Genomic DNA, 6,121 nt, shown 5'->3' with positions numbered 1-6,121 from the left:
CACTCGAGCACTCTTCCTCTTCGTTTATCGATCCTCTCGACCGTGTGTTACAGGTATCCTGATCGAAACGTCCGTTCGAACATCTCCGACGAACTTTCGTGGATCCGCGTGTGGATTCTGCTCGCGAGCGGTACCTCGTGGCGAGCACGTGTTCGAACGACAGATCGCGACGCGCGTCCCTCGCTCTCTGCGATCTCACGCGGGAAATGTTCTTCACGCGCGGGCGCCGTTTCCGGGATCGATCGGCTCACCGAATCGACGCGACGGTATTCCTCGACTGGTTAACTCCGTTAACTGGTTTCGGATGACTAGACGGTCCTCCCTGCGCGAATCGTCGTCGACGAGAAAAACGCAGGAATCTTCAGCGATCCATCCAGGATCGGTCTTTTTGCACGCGCGACCGAGGTATCCTCGTCCACTGTTCCGCAGGAGGGAGGCGATCGTGATCCGTTTGTCCCGCGGTGCGTCCGATCGATCGCGTGTCGTGTCGACAGGACAGCGGAGTCCTGACTGCTCGTTGTTCGGGTCTGCGCGGAGAAACGGAAGGAGTCAACCACGTTGCTCAGCACCGTCCGGCGATCGTTTGGTTGCTCCTTGTCCAGGTCCTCTCTCGAGGCGTGTGATATCCCCCCCGTCGGGCTGCCTCGTGGACGAAGCGGAATATCAGCGAGCGCTCTCGAGGAGATTCGTGAGACGCGACTCGCCGCGAGTCGTGGCTCACCGAACCGCGCAGAGGTGGGGAGGAAATCTTGGCGAGGCACGGCGTGGCGCGACGACGACGGGAAGCTGTGTACCTGGTGGTGAGTAAGCCGAGTGTATGTCGGTGAGTAAAGCTGCGTCGCGCGACCGTACAGAGGGGGAGAGACGGAGCAAAGGAGAGAAACGCTGCTCGAGAGAGCGAGAAAAAGGGAAAAGTAGACCACAAGGGTAGAGGGAAAGGGAGAGGGAGTGGCAGGGAGGTGTGGGGGAGTGTGTGTACGTGCGATACGGGGGAGAGGGAGCCGCGAGTTGGTAGAACAGAGGGAAAAGATGGGAAAAAGAGCGACGAGGAGAGCGCACACAGAGAAGAGTATCGCGGACTGGGCGGGGAGACTGAACCCGTAGGTTGTGGCGGGTAGGTTGGTAAGTAGGTAGGTAGGTAGGTAGGTGAACCACGAGGAACATACACGGTGGACGTTGGTGCGATCAAGGTAGGAAGGTGTGCGCGTCGGGATAGCGAGGAGCTCCCCTGCGTGTTAACCGTGAGAGATGTCGGGAAGGTATGTAAGTGCTCTCCTCTCTATCAGCTTCGGAGTAGCACCACGCCGGCACGCGACCTGCCCTCTCCCACCTCGTCTTTCGCCATCAGCTTCCCGCGTCACTTCTTCCTTATGCCGTAGCGGCGAGGAGCCTCTCCTTCTAACTCGGCTTGTTTCCTCTGCTAGGTTCCTCCTCGGCGTTCTCCTTCCCTCTTTTCGACCGTCGCGAAGGGAGAAACGAGAGAGCGCGATGTACAAAATATACCAATGCCGACGCTGGTGTTGGTGGCACCAGCTCCTACCTGGTGGACACCGACACACCGGAATCCTCCCACCTCCTGGTGCACACCGCGGCGAGGTGCGGAGCTGAAGGAGGAAGAAATCGAGAGGAACAGCTAGCGACGCTCGCTATCTCCTCTCTATCGTTAATCGCGCTGTAACCTCCCGGCGAGCCAATTCACCTTTGAAACTGTATCGACACCCCACCTAGTCCACTTCATCGTATCGCAAGTTTTCTTTATTTGTTCATTATTTTCATTTCATTTTCTGTATAAGCGAATACCGATCGGCGACGATCGTCGTGTGGTGAGATTTTCTCCCTGCTGATTAGATCAGAGAATTCGTGACTAATGCACCGAAAACAATGGCTGGTTAAACTTGATTTGGCTACGTATGCTTCTACGTAGTAGATGCTTGTACTTGATAAGGATACAAAATGAGTGACACATTCACATATTCTGTCTCTATATAGCACGAGCTCATATTTGTTATACAATATATCTCAATATATGTAACATATTTTGATTTGATATTTGAATGGAAACCTTCAAGGAACCATACACATTCAAAAATCCTTTGCTCCCACAAGTTTATCTTGTGTAATCACTAATAAAGCTTGCTGGACTTACGATGACTCCTCAGAAGAGACATCCGAGTGTAAAGGGTTAAGATTGGTAAAAGCAATTATTTTTTCCGATCGGCCCAAGCAATTACTCTTCTCCATTATCCTCGACGATCCCATCGTCATTTTTTTGGGTCCTTCGACAAATCATCGTTCTCTCCGCTCCGATTCACGCTACGACATCCACGCGCCGCTATTGTGTTCGTCGGTCCATTCGCTGTACGCGCGCTTTCGTTTCGATTTTATCGAATTTCGCTGGGACAGGTCCGATTTTAACGCTGCGTCAACGTTTTCACCTCCTGCTCGTCCACCTTCGACCCTCTCTTTCAAGGACCCGCTCCAATTATTATTGGAAGTTCTCTGTCGGCCCGCTCCGGTTTCTTTGCTCGCTTTTGGACCATTAATTTACCTCCGCAACTGTACCACCTCCCTACCACGCGTGTCTTGACTGCCGGTTCTCGGCGCTTCGCGACAATGATCCGGTTGCCCTAGGACCGGGCCAGACACGGTACCGTTTCGTTCAGGGTCTCCCAAATCGATTACACGGTCCTCGCTCGGTCGCTCTCGACCATCCAGTACGATGAAATCGGTAAGAGGGCGTTCTCGATCGCCATTAATACGTTGACTGCCAGATTAATACTCGTGGCAATTTCTGCAAAGTTCAAATTGTGGTTAAAATATTGGATTATATAAACACTCGATCGATACTTTTAATCGATACTTTTATTTTATTTATTGCCCGCGTGAGTGTACAATTATTTACCGATTCTCGCAATTGTTGACACTTGATCAAAAGGTCTTCCTAAGATAGACGTATTTACTGTATACGTACCATTACCAGTATCAAAGCTATTGACATCGTTTTTTTCGTTCCGGACAGGTGGCTATCAATTTTTGAAACAAATCGTAGTCAATTCCAATCCACAGCAGATGGGAGTCCAAAAGGAGCGTGGAGCGAACAGCAGGCGATTGAAACGCGAAACGCGCGCGTAATTAACCAGGCTAAGAGGTGTATCGGTCGATGATGATCGTCTCCGCGCGCGAGTTACTCATCCTTGCGTGCGCCATATTTGGAGGAAACTTTATCCAAGTTGTAGCTTTCTGGGTCAATCTCTGGTTAACTTCTTAGCTTTAGGTTGCTCGAGACGCCCGAGAAACTAGGCACGACGAGTAAATCGAGGAGGCAGCGTAGGTATATACGTCTCGAGACCTTAGATCATCGGATCCTCGTGGATCTGCTTGCTCCGCCTTGTTGCGCAACGATCGCCGCTGTCGGTGATCTCGGGCACAGCAGTCCTGACACAGTTACCTGGTCAGAGCGTTACGGCTGGATTAAAGAAATGAAAAAAGAACTCCGAGAAACGTGAGCCACTCTCGAAGACCCTTCCCCTCCCTTCCCGGGCTTCACGGTATCATGACTTTTTTGCGACCTTTAGTTCCCCGAATGAAAAGACGGTCCCGGTCACTCTCGAACGGTTTCTTCGTTACGTTTGCAATCGTTGCAAGCCTCTGTACAAATCATCCTCTCGAAAGGAAAGCCCTGGATTGATTTCGCATCGGTTCCGAAGGAAGCAGCAACGGATCGTCCCGGTGGTCAAAGATCGCGATCCGGTTGATCCCGATGTTTGACGTTCGCGAAGATGGACTGGAATTTGCGACTACGTCCCGATGGATTCTTTCATTCCGCATTCCGTCCTGTACGATGACACTTCCCGCGGGGTTTGACGCGACACGGGACGTAAGCGTGCACAAAGCGAGAACCCGTCATTAGACGCCTACACGCGTAAATATCGCCGAGGAGGGAACGAAGCGCTCGCACGGTTACCGCGTCGCATCGCTGTCGCGACGAAAGGCCCACGACAAGCGAAATTAAGGCGGTGCGCGGTGAGAAAAGTCGTTGACAACATCGTACACAAGAAGTGGACGGTTCGCGAGTGCAGCGCTGGGTAAGAGTTCCTCGTGAATGCGTCGAAAGCTGATGAACGATGTTTCTTGTTATACTACTCAGAGAAAATCTAGGCACTTTAGGCAAAATTTATAAATGAACTTTATGCAAAAATAGTAGCTACAAAATTCTGTACGTATGTTATCATCCGTTCTGTATTCTGTCAGAGTGTCTCGTCAAACTATAATAGAAACTTAGCAAGAAGAGTTCTGCAACGACTTCGCCATCTTTTCTGTTCCATCGAAACGGGGAGACATTTGGGTCAGCGGACATTGCAAACTCGGCGATTTTTCGCGTGGTAAAGGGTTTAAGGCTACGTGGAATCGACGGATTGAAATATCGGTGTGCCAATCACCGTATTGTAACACCTTTTCGAGTTCGACCACCGATGCACGGGTGTCCCGATCCTGTTTAGAGTCGATCGTCGAATCCTGCCCGCAGTGTTATTGCGCTTCTCGCGGCACCTTACTGGAACGCTCGCTCTAAATCTTCCTTTAATGGCATCGTTGGTTAACCGTTTCGATGTGGATCGTCCAGTTCTGGGACCCAGGGTCTGGTCGACCGCACGACTTCGACTTTCGTAGATCCTGGTGCTCCGTGTCTCGTTACGAAAACGCCTCTTTGACGAGCGAAAAGGAAACCGCAACTTGGAGGAAAAAATCGAGGCCAAGCGTGCACTTGCGAGGCGTGAACGATTAACGACCGCGGGAGATCGAGCTGGACTCGACTTGAATGTGACAATTTTTAGCGGTAACTGACCTACGTCAAGGCAAGAATTTGGGAGAGTAAATGCAAATACCCGTTCGCAAACATTGTGCGTGCGAGGAGAGGTAGTATCGATAGTAGAGCACAAAGGATATTTTGACTTTTATTCAAGCTACCACCACAATGAAGAAAAAATGGAGGACAAGTTCAGAAGTTTCGAGGTTCAAATTTTCGTAGATTTAAAGCTACAGTGGCCTATCTTCCCTTCCATCGATCATCGAACGAGAGTGACGAGCATTCCTCATCTTCTGTTTAAAAGCTCCAGCATAGCTGGACCCGCGCCCGTAATTTATGACATGCGGCTGCGGCGTCGTCGACGTCTGACGGAAGGGGCAAAACGACTACCGTTCCCTCTCGATTGGTCGGGACGGCGTTACATTTACTGTGGGAGGAGCTGCTCGCACTTGTGCGGCATGTGATGCTCTGTAAATGCATATGGACGTGCATAATGCATGCCTACGTAGCTGTCAGCGAGATGAACGTCTACGAGCTGCGTCGTTACACCTCTTCGCGGTCGTAAGCGCATGCCTGCGCACGCGTGCATCGCACGCGCTGCACCGCGCGGCCAAGCGATGCATCGCGCTGATTCTTCCTCGATAATGATCTCGAGGAAGACTGACGTGGACAAAAAAATGAAACCACGAGTTGTTACGCTGTTCGCGAGACTTCTTTTTATGCGGCAAAATTATTGATGTTCGTTTTATGATCCAAGATCGTTGCGCGGGTACGTTTATAATGTTATAACGTGTCAGGAAACACGTGCTCTTTCTTTATCGAAATGTTTTTCGACGATGTTTCGCAAATAGATATGACACGTCGTGATTGATGGATCCTTCTCGATTTTACTTAGTATGGTTTTTTCGACGACCTTTACACTGTGCAGTATTTCAACTCGGAATTACTGTTATTGGGAAAGGAAACAGACACATACGCAAAATCTGTGTTGGTTTTCGTGCCGAAATCGGTTCTCTCTCGACGACAACGGAATTATTATTCCGCTCGATTTCTATAATTAACGATAGCAGTTTGATTAGACGGCCAGAGGTGACCGGGTAAAAAATGCATTACGTGCACGAGGCGTTACGTGGACGCAACCGTGCGCTTTCGTGCATACGCGCGTGCATGCATGTACCCGCACTTCTGGTGGCGGAATGATAGATCAAGCGGACTGATAGCGATCTCGAGCCGGGAAAGGGCTCCGGAACCCGGTGCACGCTGTTCCACAGCCTCGCGAAACCTTTCTCCTGCTCTCCGAGCGATATTTCAATGTAG

The sequence above is a fragment of the Hylaeus volcanicus genome, chromosome 8 (genome assembly GCF_026283585.1).
Source record: "Hylaeus volcanicus isolate JK05 chromosome 8, UHH_iyHylVolc1.0_haploid, whole genome shotgun sequence".
NCBI lineage: Eukaryota > Metazoa > Arthropoda > Insecta > Hymenoptera > Colletidae > Hylaeus > Hylaeus volcanicus.
This window is presented reverse-complemented; position numbering follows the sequence as displayed.